This window comes from Ambystoma mexicanum, chromosome 7p, assembly GCF_040938575.1.
Source record: "Ambystoma mexicanum isolate Mex_15411 chromosome 7p, UKY_AmexF1_1, whole genome shotgun sequence".
Classification (NCBI taxonomy): Eukaryota; Metazoa; Chordata; class Amphibia; order Caudata; family Ambystomatidae; genus Ambystoma; species Ambystoma mexicanum.
Genome location: NC_090939.1, coordinates 461,688,274 through 461,706,499, shown reverse-complemented (window position 1 = coordinate 461,706,499; position 18,226 = coordinate 461,688,274).

Below are 18,226 nucleotides of genomic sequence, written 5' to 3'. Positions count from 1 at the left end.
CATACATTTCAGGCTTCAGTGCCTATCCCATGCCATGCATTGATGACCTAATTGATAAGCTCAGAAATGCCACTTTCTATCCACCCTAGACTTAACAAAATGGTAATGGCAGGTCCCAGTATATGGACCCGATAAGGAAATGACAGCTTTCTCAATGCCCCTAGGACCATTTCAATTCAAAGTCCTCCCTTTCGGATTACATGGTGCTCCAGTCACTTTCCAACGACTCATGGACAAAGTATTACAGCACTACTACTGTGGAGTTTATATTGATGATATCGTCATTTATAATAAAACCTGGGAGGACCACCTTTTCCATCTTTTTACCATTATGAGAGCCCTCAGAGAGACCGGTCTAACTGCCAATCCATCCAAATGCTGACTGGCCAGTCAGCAGTGAATTACCTCGGCTTCTTTGTAGGGAGTGGTAATGTACAACCTCAACATGACAAAGTGAAAGTTGTCTTAGATACCCCTACACCTAATACTAAAAGAGATCTGAGAGCCTTTCTAGGGTTAATCGGGTATTACCGGAGTTTTATCCCAAAATTCTCGGACAGACAAGAACAGCCAGGATGAAAGACAAACTTAAGAACGCTGAACGCCAGAAACGTCATTGGATGGACGAGGATGATATATGTTACAACAGCTTAAAACGAACCCTGTGCCAGAACCCAATCTTAAAGGTAGTAGATTTCTGAAAGGATTCGGACTGCAAACCGATGTCTCCCTTACACGGTTAGGAGCAGTCCTATCACAAGTCTGCGACGGATTAGAACATACCATCTTGTTTACGAGTCGCAAAGTTTTCCCAAATGAAAAGAATTACTCTGGGCTGGAATTAGAGGCCCTCGCCATCAAGTGGGCCATTATCTACCTTAGATACTACCTTGTGGGAGGAAAGTTCACAGTCGTCAGGGACCATTCTCCACTAGTGTGGATTAGGCAACAAAAAGACTCCAACCCTTGTGTCATGCGATGGTTCCTAGACCTGCAGCCCTACTGTTTCACTGTGCAACACCAAAAAGGTAAAGACCAAGGGAATGTAGACTTCTTTTCCCGGTTACCATGTGAAACAGATGCGGCTACATCACGTGGAGGAAGGGTATGTGAGAAAACTGAATGTATCTCACCCGCTAGTCCCAGAGGATCTATCATACAGGTGGCCAGGACACTGCCATCGCTATTGGATGCAGTTTCTGTGGGTGGACCAGTGCGGGAGGATCACCTGGATGGGGGGGTCTTTGGGGAGTGGGACACCGAAGGGTGAGCCTCGGTATCCCCTTCCTTATAATGCCTTTTCCCCATCTTACCAGGTAGGATAGCTAGAAACTCAACCCCGCCCCCTTCCCAACACAAACCCTTTCTCACGGACAGTTCATGGTGAGCAACAATGGACTAACACCAGAACCGTATACCTGACATGTCCCAACACAAGGGTCAGGCAGAGCCAGGCAATTACTGACAATTACACAAACCTGACTTCCATCACACTTCCCCACACAGATAAAAGGCAGGAGCACAAAAGCACACTCTGAGCAAGGCAAAATGCAATTCCGAGATGGCAATTTAAACTGAGGAGAAAGGTGGCGAGATCAGAGAGGATGACAAGGAGGGAATGTCATGATCTCTGCTTCCAAAAGGTCAGGGTTTTCCCAACTCCCTTGGAAGCAGATCCATAACCCAGGTTCCGAGTGCCAACCAGTCCCAATTGGGACCTTTTGGACCCAGTCCTGGCGCCAGTGGCACCAGGCTCATAAATATGCCCAGTCCCAGCGCTGGAAGCGCCGGGCTCATAATGCTTGGGTGGACTTACCTGCAGCAGACCATGCTGCTTACTTGCCTGCCAGTTGAGCCTCTGATCCTCTTCTGTTTGGAACTACTTTTCCTGTTGGGTGGGGCAGGAGCCACTCCCTAGGTTCAGAACACTGGAACTCTTCTGGAAAGCAGGAACTCTTTTCTTACCTAGGCGTGGCTGTGGAAGGAGACACCTAAGCACTACAGGAGGCTATTTAAACCACACCCGATGGATGAATCTTGCTTTGCGTTATTCTGCATCCTCTGCAGCAGAATGCTCATCGTGTCTTCTGCATCTGATCCTGGGCCTAAGGAAAAAGGCTTACCATCCTGAATCCAGTCTTCAGCAACACCTATAAAGACAAGAAAGAACAGGTTAGCATTACGGTCTTCAGTGACAGCTCTTCACTTACCTGGTCCATCGGCTGTCACCAACGCCTCGCGCTGCATTCCGGCATCTGAAAGACAAAGGCTTACCTACTCTTCGTGCGCTACGGAGGTCTTCGCACTGCATTCCGGCATCTGAAAGACAAAAGCTTACCAACTCTTCGCACGCTCCGGAGGCCTTCGGCGCTGCATCCCGCATCTGAAACACAAAACAAGGTGCGTTTAAAGACATTGGGGAACATTAATACTCACGTGCCATTACTCCTTTCCACATCTAACCCAGTGGGTATTCCGGCACCCTGCAGCTGCTCCGAACTTGTACCTGCAAAATAAAAAGACAGTTAGAGCGCATCGTGAAGCAGGCAACAAGCGCTTACTTACGTGCTTCCAGGCGCTTCTATTCATCACACGGGCTCCCTCTTCAACTCACTTCAGCCCGTCATCCGCCATCGCCGGAACCCTGTAAAACAAGAGACATCATTCCTAAAGACTTTTAAAGACATTAGAATTACTCGAAACTTACCGTTCGTGCAGTAAACGACGGACAGCAGTCCTCTGAAGTCAAGAGGCCTGCTCCCCTTATCCAGTGAAGGAACTGGTTACAGCACCCTGCCCCGAGGCAGATGGAGAGCACGGCGTTCACTTACCTAAGGTGAGAGCGTTAACCTTTGGGTTCTACAGGAGAAGAGAAAGGGAAGAAGAGAGAGACATTCAATAACCCAGTTCATTAATCCCATATTTTCTATCTGGAGACATCTTACCCTTCAAGTCAGACATACAGTGCACAGAGGTCCAGCCCAAAGAGCCAGCCGTGTGTTACACATCACATTTGAAGATACGGTATACGCCCAGTCAAGACCGGCGCCTCTACGGGAATCAGGTGAGCGTTACAGAACGCAAAGCCTACCGCAAAACTCCCGTCCAGGCGCTATGGAAACCTCGGCTTCTGACCAGCTAGCCCAGTTACTTGGGGAACTAAGGGCAGAAGTGCATGCAGCCCGTCAGGAAACGAACGCTCTAAGAAGGGAACTGATTATTTCCAAGGAGCGAACAGATGATCTCGCTAGACAATTGCTACAGTCACAAGCAGGACAGACCCCGTTACCCACATCTGGGGGAAATCTTCCTTCTACATCCTATATGAATCCAGTGCAGATCAACCTATCTGGGAATGTACCTCTGGCTCCGCCCGAACGATTTTCTGGTGACCCAAAGAGGTTTGCAGTATTTATCAATCAGTGCCGGTTGCATTTCTTATGCCGGCCAGCAGCCTTTCCAACTGATCAAGCTAAAGTAGCTTTCGTGCTTTCGTACCTTAGTGGCAATGCGGCAGACTGGTCGATCCCTCTAGTAAATCAAGATGATCCGGTCCTCCATGATTTTCAAGCTTTTCAGCTCAGTATGGAAAAACTGGTCGCAAGACATTCACAGGGGCAGGCCTTGGACAATGAGCTTCTTTCGTTGCGACAAGGTAATCAAGACCTTTTGGCTTATATTGCGTCTTTCAACAGACTGATAGTGGAAACCCAATGGCCTGAGGACAAAAGGGTTACGCTGTTTTATAGAGGTCTACGTGGAGAGCTCAAAGATGTGTTAGCCCAAGTAGTGAATCCCCCACAAGATTGTTCGGACTATATAGACTTAGTCGTTCAAATAGATCACAGACTGCAGAACAGGAAGGCCGATCGTTCCAAGTTTGATGCTCGAGTATTTTCCAAACCGCCAACTCCTTCCAAAGGAGTAGACTCCGGGGAACCCATGCAAATAGGGGGCCTGAAAGGTCCTCTAACACAAAAGGAGCGGGAAAGGAGAAAACAGTTGCAATTATGCCTCTATTGCGGAAACTCAGGGCACTTTCTTCGAGACTGTCCGGTGAAACCTGCCAAGAAGGCAGTAGGAGCTGCAGTTACCAAAGTTACAAGCTCTGAGCAGGGAAACGACCTCGCCCGACAAGAATAGAGGTCCTCTTGCCGAGCGTGAAAACCAGTTCCGTGACCTCGCGTTTCGTGATACCCATGGTCCTCATTAGTCCTGATAATCCGGATCGATTACATGCAATTGAAGCTTACGTCGACAGCAGTGCCATCGGCAATTATGTGGATCATGAAATGGTTTTGAGGATGAATCTAACTCTTTGTCCCAAGGCTGTAAAGGACGTCATTACTACGGTGGATGGTACGGCGATAGCCTCTGGACCAGTAACGCATACCACTCAAGAAGTGACGCTAGTAAGTCAAGATGGACACCATGAGAAGATCGTGTTCGATGTGATCAAGGCCCCTCAGTTTCAGATTATTCTAGGAATACCTTGGTTAGAGAAACACAATCCTCTGATCGATTGGCGAGCAAGAACGGTCCAGTTTCCAGAATGTGTCTCTACTTGTCACCCTCCACCTGGTGTTGCACTGGCAGCAATTTCTTCAGAGACTCCCCAGTTACCTCCCGAATACCTAGAATACCAAGATGTTTTCCGGAAGGATCAGGCTAACTCTCTACCTCCTCATAGGTCTTATGACTGCCAGATAGACCTGATACCTGGATCTACTCCTCCTTGTAGTAGAATTTATGCCCTCACCGAGCCTGAGAACCTTCACCTTCGACAATACCTGGATCAATACCTGGCAAATGGGTTTATTCGTCCTTCCAAGTCCCCTGCTTCTTCAGCTTTGTTCTTCGTTCCAAAAAAGGAAGGAGACCTTTAGAACTTGTATAGATTATCGCTCCCTGAACCAGATCACCGTCAAGAATAGATATCCGTTTCCTTTGATCCCTGAACTCCTGGACCAAGTCAGAAAAGCATGCATATATACAAAGCTGGATCTTAGAGGAGCCTACCACTTGGTACGAGTAAAAGAGGGCGATGAATGGAAGACGGCCTTCCGCACCAAATATGGGCTATTTGAATATCAGGTCATGCCCTTCGTACTTTGCAATGCCCCGGCCGCCTTTCAATATTTTATGAACGATGTCCTCAGAGAGCTCATAGATGTGTGTGTTGTTGTTTACATTGACGACATCCTCGTTTATTCTTCATCGGAATCTGAACATCGGAAACACGTGAAAATGGTCCTCGAAAGATTGCGTCAACACAAACTTTTCGCTAAGTTGGAAAAATGTGTTTTCAACGTGACTGAAGTTGAATTCTTGGGATTCATATTATCACCTAGCGGAGTGCGTATGGATTCAAAGAAGGTCGATGCAGTTCTCAAATGGCCATCACCATCCTCCGTAAAAGGTGTGCAAAGCATGTTAGGCTTCGCTAACTTTTACCGCAGGTTTATCCCCGAATTTTCTCGAATAGTCCAGCCCATCACTGCCTTGTTAAAGAAAAACAAACGTTTTGAATGGTCTACCGAGGCGGAACAAGCTTTCCAGGATTTGAAGACTAAATTTATCTCTGCACCAATCTTAAAACACCCTCGCCCCGAACTCTCCTACATCGTGGAAACTGATGCTTCAAGCCTTGCCATGGGGGCAGTTCTATCACAAAAGGACCCGGTAACCAATCAGTTGCATCCTGTGGCATTTTGGTCCCGCAAATTCTCGCCTCCTGAAATCAATTACACGATCACTGACAAGGAACTTCTGGCTATCAAGTCTGCCTTTAAGGCTTGGCGGCATTATCTGCTGGGGGCCCGACACCCCGTTACTGTGATTACGGATCACCGAAACCTGCAATATTTGAAAACCGCAAAAGCCCAATCCTCTAGACAACTCCGTTGGGCATTATTCTTTGCCGAGTTTGACTTCATAATTACCTATCGAACTGGTACAAAAAACGGTAAAGCTGATGCCCTTTCTCGGATGGGAGTGGAAGAACACTTGATCAACCCTAAACCTGTACCAATCATTCCCGAACAAAGAATTCTGGGTGTCATCGCCACACAATCCATAGAGGAAGTTAAGGATAAAGCCAGGCAACTTGTAACTCCAGCAGGCATACAGAATTGGCATCTGCAGGGAAAGGACTTTGCAGTAAAGGACAACTTATTGTATTTCCAAGAACGATTATACCTGCCCAGCACAGATTTACAGAAAAAAGTAATCTCTTGTTATCACGATTCTTTAATGGAAGGACATCCCGGTATGGCCAAGACCTCAGAAAAGATCAAGCGCTATTTCTGGTGGCCGTCTTGGAAAAAAGATATCAGAGACTTTATAATGTCCTGTGGAGTATGCGCCCAAAACAAGAGTCAAAAGGAAAGACCAGCAGGCCTCTTACGCCCTATTGACATCCCACCTCGCCCTTGGCATACGCTTTCTATGGACTTCATCACCGACCTACCTCCATGCTCCGGATACAATACGATTCTAGTAATCGTGGACTTATTCTCCAAGATGGCGCATTTCATTCCGCTCAAAGGCTTGCCAACAGCAGCAACTCTGGCCCGAGAATTTCTCGAAAACATCGTCCGACTGCACGGTTTTCCTTCGGTTCTAATTTCGGATCGAGGTAGTCAATTTATTTCTCATTTTTGGCGAAGTTGCTGTCGGTCAGCTCAAATTGATGTGAGACTATCGACCAGTCACCACCCTCAGACCGACAGACAAACCGAGAGGACCAATCAAACTCTGGAACAGTATTTACGCTGCATGCTGCAACAAACTGAAAAAACTTGGAAAGACATCCTTTGGATAGCCGAATATGCCTACAATAACTCTGTCCATTCGGGAACTGGGAAAACCCAGTTTTTTCTTTTATACGGCAGTCACCCTCGAACCTCGGAGTTGGATCCCCTCCAAGATCTTGAAACACCAGCAGTAGACTACCTGCATTCTACAATCACCCAAGCCTTTAAGGAAGCTGTTTCTCACCTTCAAAGGGCTAAAGAACAATACAAGAAAGGAGCAGATCAACATCGGAAGGAAGCCCCTCAATATCAAGTAGGGGATCAAGTCTGGTTATCCACCAAATATCTACCTCTAAAAGGGCCACGCACATTCAACCCAAGATACCTTGGTCCCTATTCCATCACTACCATAGTAAACCCAGTAGCGGTCAAGTTGGACTTGCCCCCGCACATGAAGATACATCCGGTCTTCCACGTCTCTCTATTAAAACCCGTGCAACCTCAAACCCGACTAACTAAATCTCAAAAACCTATCCTAGTTGATGGAGAACTCGAGTTTGAAGTCAAAAGCATTCTGGACTCCAAGATCTCCAAATCTAAACTATTTTACCTAATTGACTGGAAAGGCTACGGCCCCCATGAGAGATCCTGGGAACCTGCTGAATATGTCCACGCTCCTCGCCTAATCAAAAGATTTCACCGAACATTTCCTGACAAGCCAAAACCCCCGGAGAAGCCCGGCTTGGGAGGGGCCTTGAGGGGGGGGTACTGTCATGATCTCTGCTTCCAAAAAGTCGGGGTTTTCCCAACTCCCTTGGAAGCAGATCCATAACCCAGGTTCCGAGTGCCAACCAGTCCCAATTGGGACCTTTTGGACCCAGTCCTGGCGCCAGTGGCACCAGGCTCATAAATATGCCCAGTCCCAGCGCTGGAAGCGCCGGGCTCATAATGTTTGGGTGGACTTACCTGCAGCAGACCATGCTGCTTACTTGCCTGCCAGTTGAGCCTCTGATCCTCTTCTGTTTGGAACTACTTTTCCTGTTGGGTGGGGCAGGAGCCACTCCCTAGGTTCAGAACACTGGAACTCTTCTTCCGAACTTGTACCTGCAAAATAAAAAGACAGTTAGAGCGCATCGTGAAGCAGGCAACAAGCGCTTACTTACGTGCTTCCAGGCGCTTCTATTCATCACACGGGCTCCATCTTCAACTCACTTCAGCCCGTCATCCGCCATCGCCGGAACCCTGCAAAACAAGAGACATCATTCCTAAAGACTTTTAAAGACATTAGAATTACTCGAAACTTACCGTTCGTGCAGTAAACGACGGACAGCAGTCCTCTGAAGTCAAGAGGCCGGCTCCCCTTATCCAGTGAAGGAACTGGTTACAGCACCCTGCCCCGAGGCAGATGGAGAGCACGGCGTTCACTTACCTAAGGTGAGAGCGTTAACCTTTGGGTTCTACAGGAGAAGAGAAAGGGAAGAAGAGAGAGACATTCAATAACCCAGTTCATTAATCCCATATTTTCTATCTGCAGACATCTTACCCTTCAAGTCAGACATACAGTGCACAGAGGTCCAGCCCAAAGAGCCAGCCGTGTGTTACACATCACCTTTGAAGATACGGTATACGCCCAGTCAAGACCGGCGCCTCTACGGGAATCAGGTGAGCGTTACAGGGAATTACCCTTGCCCTTTTCAACACAGAACTGCAACTTTCAAGAAGCCTCAAGGAAAAGAAACATAAGACCGGGAATTGCAGCTGACGAACACTGTAGCATGTGTCAAAGGTACACAGTGTCCTCCCGCATAGATAGCCAAGGCGAGGAGAAGTGATTGCCACTGTGGTACCGTCCTTGACTCCGACAGCAAAGCAACGCCAACAAGTTCAGCAGAGCCGATGAGTTGGAGAAACTGATAGCAGACCGGACTGTGTTGTGCTCAAGGTTGCAACCAGCAACATTGTATGAAGAAAGAGAACTTGTATCCAATTGAAATTCGTAAAACAGACATAGTTACCAGATACAGAGTGGTCCAGCGCCACGTGGGTGCTCCCTGAGAGCTCTCTGTTTGGTGCCCTCTCACCCCCGAGCAGGGAAGAATTATTGAACTGTGAAACTGAAGGGGTCCTGTAGCGGGTTATGTTGAATCCCGTGCACATTTCGAAAGTCTTCGATTGTCTGTAAACTGAAACTGGTCTGAGGCCGGCTGAGGGAGACTAATTGTAGAAAGGGGGTCTGAGCCCAGAAGAGGGGGATCCTGGGTGAACAGTAACACACCCGAGAAGGTTGTTGTGGCAAATGTGAACCCGCCTGAGGGATGCCTACAAATTGAATTTGGTCTGAATCCGACTGAGGGAAGCTAATGGTGAAGGAAGGATCAGAGCCTGGCTGAGGGGGATCTGTTAGGCAGAATCCTGTGCAGATCCCTTAGGGAGCACTACAGAAGATTAAGACTACAGGTATGAGCAATAAATCCCCTCTGATATCAGTCTGTACCACAAAGATTTAGTTGGTAGCTGTGGCTAAGCAGTCAGACTTATCTCAAGAGGGAGATGAGCAGTATTCAGGGTTTACACAATAGGGCTATAATACTATGGCACAAGGAAACACTGACCAAAGCTTTGTATTAAAAAGAATATATATATTTATTTTACACATTTCTAAAGTTAACACATTAATCACAGTTATAAAAGCAAGTTAAAATCAGTCAAGAAAAGTATACACAACTCCCTAGTTAAATTGTAAACAAGTTTGAGCAAGAGTGAAAACTGAGCAAAATGGCACAGTGAAAACCAAACACAAATGGCACTCTAGCAATTTCTCACAAGGGAGGGAAAGCACAAGTTATACAGTAATATTTTCTTAAACACCCTAGCAACACTTCCCATAACTTTGTGAACAAGTTTAGGCAAGGCAATACTTTAGCATGTATAATACTTAAATGAAAACTGAGCAAACTTGCACTCCACAAGTTTAGAAAATGGGAAGGAAAAGGTGGTTATAGGAATTAGGTGCATCAACACAGTTCTAGTTGAGAAGCAATCTAGAGAAGGCAGTTCTATCAAATTCAGCCAGAGTCAATAGGCACTTCTAAAGTTAACACATTAATCACAGTTATAAAAGCAAGTTAAAATTAGTCAAGGAAAGTATACAGGGGCGCTGTTACGCGCAATGGAGGAAGCAGCTTAAGTGCTGGGCTCTGGACGGGGTCATCTCTTTTAACCAAAATAACCCTTTCCAGGCAGCGAATCCTCGTCTTCATCAGGGCGACCTGTAAGAGAACCCAGGCGGAGCACTTCTGAAGCCGGGCGGCACCTGGGATCCGGTAAATCCAGTGTTGCGCCCGCAACAGAAATTGGCGCTGAATGCGCCTAACCCGCCCCGTGAGGCAGCTGCGGTCTGTCTGCCTGCTGTGGGCCGCAGTGCCACAGGCCTGCAGGGTGGAGGGGCGCCTCTCCCCTAATCGTGCACCCGGCGGCCATTTCAAGCCTGGTGCGACCATAAACGTCCACAAAGAGCTGGACCGAGGGGCTGCGGGCTCCTTCTAGGATTGGCCCGACATCTGCTGGGCCCCCAGCCCACCCGAGATATGCTCCCACCCACCACAGATACCCCACCAGGAGGGGGCCCTGAGGAGCGGAGGTGCCGCGTGGGAGCTGCGGCGCCACTATTGAGTCCGTGCTGGTGCACTGGACCCCCGGACCCCACGCCATTGTGGATCACGGCACTACACACCGGAACCTGAAGGCACGGTAGGTGACCTGGTGGGGTAGGAGGGCCCTGGCCTACTATGCCTGTACCGCAGTAGCGCCCACACCTGCTGCCTTGGAGGACACTTGAACCCACATGGGCCTTTAGCAGTGGTGAGAAGGCTTAGCAACAGGAACAGTAGAAGGCGGCTGTAGACACCAAGCGTTCCAACAGCCCACTGGAATAACGACCAAGCCCATCTGGCCAACCTTGCATAGCGGCAGGGGGGTGCTCCCCCCTCCCCAGATATTCAGTGGAGCTGGTGCCTGACTTCCCCGAGGACACAGCACTCGGACCACCTACAACACGATAGGAATCCAGACCGGGCACCGGACGTATGGCAACTGCGGGTTGATTCCCACCTACTGGGCACAGACTTATACAAGCCCCAGAACCTACTTCGAACTTTCTATCCCTACAGCGCTCACCCGTATGTCAATTGTAGATGCATGGCGGCTCATGTACCCCGACTCGCGAACATACTCGTATTATTCCACTGTGCATGATTCGCATTCTAGGATTGACAGGTGGCTTATATCGGACATATTGATTAGGCATCTCTCCCATTTGTCAATTCTTCCTAGAACTTTACCTGACCACTCACCAGTGCGTATCTCCCTCAGTTGGTGTCAGGACCATGATAAAACTAGACAATGGAAAATGAGACCCCATTCCCTACTTGATCCGGTCTTTAGCTCCGGACTTAAATCCTCCATTGAAACTCTGTCCCATCACAAGCTACTCTCTGGGAATCCTTTAAGGCATATATCAGGGGTGTTGCCATCTCAAAGGGAAGCAGTATTCTGAAAGGAATCCGCTCGGATATCACGAGAAGCGAGTCAGCCCTGGCCACCCTGGAGGCTCAATATGCACTGGACCAGTCCCCTGAGACATTAGCGCAGCTGGGTTCAGAACGGGACACGTTTCGGGGGTTTAGCTGAGCAGGAGGTTAAATTCTTGGATAGCCCCCTCTCTGGTGAGGAAATATGGTGAGGGAGAAAGACCAGGCCGTATGTTGGCCAGGCTAATACGCCGGGAATTCGGTGCCCCCAACATACCGGCGATAGAGAGACCTGCTGGAACGCTAGCTACATCACCACAAGACATCAACTCAGAGTTCCTAACATTCTATAGCTCCCTATATTCAAACACTGATAGTGCCCAGGTATCAGAAATTGACTCCTATTTGGAAAGTCTCCCTCTCTCTTTCCTTTCCACTGACACCAGCGTCTCCCTGGAGAGACCGATTACCCCAGAAGAATTAACTGAAGCTATTGAATCGTTAGCATCTAGCAAAGCCCCTGGCCCGGATGGCCTCCCCAATGAGCTATATAAACAATTTAAATCTCTCTTGGTCCCGCATCTGATGGTCCTATGGGAGGAGGCATGCGAAAAGGGCATACTCCCTCCCTCACTCCGGGAGGCAATGATAACGTTCTTACTTAAGCCTGGTAAATCCCCTACACAATGTAACTCGTACCGTCCCCTCTCGCTAATTAACTGTGATGTAAAAATCTACGCTAAAGTATTAGCTGCACTACTAGCCTCATCCCTCCCCCACCTCATTCACTCGGGTCAGGCGGGATTCGTACCAGGCCGCTCGACCTCCCTCAACCTAAGACGTTTATTTAATGTGATCAGTAAGATTGGCCCGAAGGTGCAGGCAGTGGCGGCTGCGTTAGATATGCAGAAGGCATTTGACTCAGTGCCGTGGGAATACCTATGGCGGGTCCTGGAGAAGTGCAAGTTCAGTCCCAACTTTCCATCCTGGGTTAAGCTGCTCTATATGGGCCTGACAGCTAGAGTCTGCACTGAAGACAGGTGTTCCTCCCCGTTCCAGATAGCCAGAGGGACGCGACAGGGCTGCCCCTTCTCCCCGTTAATATTCGCCATAGCCATGGAACCCTTTGCTGATATGATGCGTCAGTCACATGTTCATAGGGGCTTACGAACCGCAGGTCAGTCTGACATCGTCTCCTTGTACGCGGATGACGCCCTCCTTTACATCCATTCCCCAGATACTAACCTGGCCCCGATTCTGGAAGATGTGGTCCGTTTTGGGCACATATCCGGACTGAAAGTAAACTGCTCTAAATCCGTTCTTTTCCATCTTAATGACTGTACGTAACCTCCGCCTGACCTTATGGGGTGCACGTGGTCCCAAACCAGGTTCACTTACCTGGGGGTGGTGGTTTCCCACTGCGTCGAGATGCTGCGTGAGGATAATTACCTGAACTATCTCATAAACCTGAACACTAAAACCGCGAGCTGGACCAGGCTCCCTATCTCCCTGGCAGGCCGAATAGGAATACTTAAAATGGTTTTACTACCCCAGCTCCTTTATCGATTCACTAACCTCCCCCTCTGGCCGGGTGATGTTTTCTTCCAAAACGCTGCTCCAGATAACCAATATGCTTTTAATGGCATTCCGGTGCAGTCCGACTTAAATTTACAACACTAACCGCTTCTAAGGAATGTGGTGGGTTCGGTGCCCCGGACTTCACTAGGTACTGGTTGGTAGCTCAATCCCAATTTGCTTCCCACTGGTTTAACACCACAGACCCCCCCTCATGTCCGGCTGGAGAAACTATCAGTCAGCGATCGAGAGATCTGTTCCCTCATTCTCAAACCTGCTCCAGCTGACACGGGGTCGGCAGATCCGGCAGCCAATACATCCCTGGCCCTGGCAAATATTTGGAAATTGCTAGACACGCCCTACCCTTTTCACAGAGACCTTCCGCTTTGGAATTTCCTTCCGGAGGTCCCGCGAGTCCCACACTCCGTTGTTTCCCGATGGGCTGATGCGGGCTTTATGGCGCTCTGCGATGTTTTTGCACAGGGTAACTTTATTGAGTGGTCGGATCTCCCATGCTCCCTTAGGCGGAGTCCATCGGCATGGCTGCAATACTCCTCCCTCCGGAAAAGCTTCAAAACTAAATATCCCAACTTTCCCACAATACCATCTGATGAGCCCATACTCGCGGAGCTGTGCTCCTTTGACTCCTCCAGGGGGAAGGTGTCTAGGCTTTATACCCTACTGCAGACTAGAGCGGCCCCTTCATTTACTGTACTGAAACGGAGATGGGAGGAAGATCTGGGGGTAGAAATGACTGATGAACGTTGGTCCCGTATGTGTGCACGCACCCATAATGTATCCTTCAACTCTAGATTTAAATTAATACAATTCAAAGTGTTGCACAGATACATCACACCCCGACCAGGTTGCACCGCATGTTTGGCGAGCTCTCCTCTAGTTGCCCTAGAAGTGGCTCCGATCAGGCTACGTATATCCATATGATTTGGTCCTGCCCGCAACTAACACAATTCTGGACTGAAATATGCGTCACATTGTCTACTATACTAGACCACACTATAGACCCATCCCCACTGCGATGCCTATTTCATGACCTGCCCCAACTGGGCCGCGATTCGAGGAAGCTTGCCGGCCTGTGCATGCTGCTTGCTGTGCGCTGCATATTGATGAACTGGCTCAGGCCTAGAGCACCCACATACGCGCAGTGGCTCAGGGCGGTCACTTTGCTGTCAGATACTGAAGTAGCCTGGGGCATTTTGCAACCTTTACACTCGAGGCCAAGAGTCCTATATGTCCGCCATGAACTCAGACACAGATACAGAGACTTCTGACCCCGCCCCTCTCTCTCCTGTGACCGCCAATTGAAGGAAGATTCTTTAACCCTTCATCTGTGCTATAGACTGAAAACTGACTCTCTAATGTATAAGTAATGCTTATTATGTACGAGAATGGCTTTTTTTTTCCTTTTTGTGTTGGTTTCTCATTACGTAAGATTGTACCCTGCTATCGTGCTGCGGTTGTCGCTCACTGGTTGTGTGTTGTCAAGTCAAATAAATAAAGGTTTAATTAAAATAAAAAGAAAAGTATACACAACTCCCTAGTTAAATTGTAGACAAGTTTGAGCAAGAGTGAAAACTGAGCAAAACAGCACAGTGAAAACCAAACACAAATGGCCCTCTAGCAATTTCTCGCAAGGGAGGGAAAGCACAAGTTATACAGTAATATATTCTTAAACACCCTAGCAACACTTCCCATAAGTTTGTGAACAAGTTTAGGCAAGGCAGTACTTTAGCATGTATAATACTTAAATGAAAACCGAGCAAAATGGAACTCCACAAGTTTAAAAAATGGGAAGGAAAAGGTGGTTATAAGAATTGGGTGCATCAACACAGTTCTAGTTGAGAAGCAATCTAGAGAAGGCAGTTCTAACAAATTCAGCCAGAGTCAATAGGCCTGTGCCAGAGTCAGTGGTACAGTGCAAAGGGCCCAGGAGTAAAATGTTCTTGTAGCTGCAGTCAAGTCTTTGTTAAACGATTCGAAAAGGTGGATGCAGAAGGTGAAAGACAATGTTAAAAGATAGGGGCGGCAACCCAACAAGTAGGTAAAGGATTTAAAACACCTTTAGTGCTACCAACGAAAAAGGGCGGCCTGGCGGAACAAAGTACCTTAAAATGAAGAAGAGGCTCCTGCGGTGGCGGTTGTTCCTGGTAGTTCCTGCAGTTCGGGAGATCCAGCAGAGGAAGAGAGGCTAATGTCGTGGAGGAAGGTTCACGTCACTGCACTACCCAGGGATGAAACCAGCCGCGGTGTTGCCAAACGAAATAAAAGGTACGCTCCTTTAAATCGCGGTCCGGGTGGACGGGTGCCTGGCTATCCGGTCTCTGAGTACAGGGTAATGGCGATTCAACTAAGGCAGGTCCAGGACGGCGATTGGCAAACTGGTTGGCCCCACCAGCTCAAGAGAAGAAGGCTCTTGCAGATGAAGATCTTCTTTCATCGTGTGGAGAAAAGTGGTGAGGCGCTGCAGCAGGGCTTCACTGGTGGTTCAGTTGTTGCAGATGTCTTTGGCTTCTCTCCTCTTCGGCTTCTTAGTTTCAGTGGCGACGTCTTGCTCTTCCAGTCCTGAGGACCCTGCTTTTATGCAAAAAGATCCCCATTCATACAGCCTACCTGTCACTGACACAGTGGAGTGGTCATCCTGGCGGGAGACCCTCCAGCCTATCAGGGCAAAGTGCGACATGGGTTGCTGAGGCAACCCTGTCCAGGGGTCCTACTCCCCCTCCCACACAATGGATCCACCCCAGACTCAGTGGCGCCGAAAGGAGGGCTACTTGGCAGAAGCCCGTCAGAAGGACGAACAAAGGAGCCCCGACCTGGGTTAGGAGTTTAGAGAAAGACACGAGAAAGAATTTATATAAAAGTTCTGGCAATTAAAACCTACCGGAGTAAAGTTAATATAAAAGTAAACCAGCGGTATGTTAGAGGCTGTCAGTAAATGTGGTAGCCTCGAACAATGGGAAAATCCCATAGGGAAATATTTGCGGTCGAATATTTTTGGTAGTAACCACTGCACCAGCCAGAAACTTTTGAGAGAGGGACTGTACGGTACCCCCTTGAAAATGAACATAAGGGAAAAACTATTAACCCTTGCCAGTACCTCCATAGTATGATGGGTTGTACTGGTTTTGTTCATAAAGATTGACTAGTAAAGTCAATGGGGACTTTACATGCCCTGGGAGACAGTAGTCAGTCCCAGGATATGGAGTCTATGTTTGGGGGTCGCTACAACACCCTTGTGTCACTGCACGGAGGGTGCTGTGTAACAAATGTGGATAAAGATGGTTCCTATGGAGGTGAGAAAAACCCCATAATTATTCAACACAAACAAATTGCCTAGAACACATATAGCAAATATGCCTAAGAGTGGGAAAAAAGAGTCACACTCTTAGCAGGAGAAGAAAACAAACCCTACAAATCCAGCAAAGCTGCTGGGGGACTCTATAGGTAAGGGAAATTAGCCATAGAAGGAGAATTCTCCCTAACACTCGTCCCCCCAACCCCCCGCCCCAGACTAAGGGACAAGAGGATCTAATCCACTTCTGGATGAGTCTCTTACCTCTAGTCGGTTATAAACATCCTAGAGAGACCATCAGCATTTTGGTGTGACATCATCCTGACCTGTGCTCAATGGTAAAATCAAACCCTTGGAGGCAGATTGACCATTTTAGCAGTTTTGGGTTTTCCCCTTTCATTTGCATCAACCATCTCAAGGGTTGGTGATCTGTTTGAATAATGAAAGTAGATCCATACAAGTATGGTCTAAACTTCTTCAAAGACCACACAATGGCAAAACATTCTCTCTCAATAGTTGCCCACCTTGTTTCAGCTTCCTTCAGTTTCCTACTGATGAAGCAAATGGGGTGCTCCTGTCATGATGCCTACCCCCGGGGACCCAGACCAAGTCCAGCAACCCCAGAAGCAGACATCAAGTTATTCTGCGTCCAGTCTTCTGCCACGCCCGCCTCGAGTCTGGAGCTCCTAGAAAAAGGGAGAAAGAAGGAGAAAAGGTTAGAACAAGAGCAATACCTTTGATCCTTACCTGAATTCCCGATCCATTGCGCCTTCGAGCTGGAAGAAAGAAGTTATTTAATGCGCATCACCTCGCCTGCTGCAGCGCTGCGCTGAACTCACCGCCCTTCGCAGCATCTTCACATTCCACTGCATCCTTCTGGATGTTCCCGCCGCACTCCGGCACCTAAGGGGAAGACAAGAACAGCAAAGTGAGCCAAGGGAATACACAGAGGCAATACTAGTTACCCCCCATAGACTTACCTGATTTTACCACCGGGGGTACTATTCCTCTTCACGGGTCGGCGCAGCTTCCACTACATCCTCGCCGAACCCCGGCCCTTAAGGGGAAACAAAAGGACAGCACAGTGAAACTAAGGGACAAAAAAGGGGAAACCTCCTCACCACCATAGACTCCCCGAGACTTCATACTTTCTCTCAGCACCTGAATAAGGGAGAAAGCAACAGGTTACATATTGACATTATTTTATCGAACTGTGTTGGATAATACAACTCCTTACCTGAATATTACCGGTTGCCACGAGGAACTCTTCACTAGGGTCAAGCTGCAACCTGCAAGGAATCGGACAAGAGTGTAAGTCAGACATTTGAACTCTTACAAACTACATACTTACGGCGTCTTGCCGGGAATCTGAGAGTCAATATTGTTCTGGAACTCACCAATTTCTTCGAGCCAGTGAAGCAACTGGTTATCTACGCACCCCTGCGGCCAATGCAGGATGGAGAGCTCATCTTTCCAAACCATCAGGTGAGACTATAAGAGGGGACATCAAAGGTGATCAGTGGGGAGAACAGCGGGATTGGGCGGGGTTAACGCTCAACTCCACGGGTGGTTAATTCCCTTTCTCCATTCGCAGAAGAATATTCCTACGGGCCAAGCAAACAAAGCTAGGTGGGCCAGTCCAGTCCGTCATCTCGGCACTACGCGTCACATTGGTGGAGACCGCAGCTGTCCTGTTCAGATTGATGCCCCTGTGGGAGCCAGGTGAGCGTAACAGAACGCGAAGCCTACCCACAAATTCCCACCCGGGCGTTATGGATACCTCAGAAACTGACCAATTGGCCCAATTACTAGGGGAACTGAGGGCTGAAGTGCATTCCACCGGTCAAGAAACCAATGCCCTTAGGCGAGAACTGATTTTGTCAAAGTAACGAACTGATGACCTTGCTAGGCAACTACTGCACAGCCAGGCTGGACAAGCACCCCTACCAGGTCCCGGGGGAAATCCAGCTCCTCTGTCATTGAGTAACCCTGTGCAAATAAACCTACCAGGAAATATTCCATTAGCTCCGCCCGAACGCTTTGCCGGAGATCCCAAA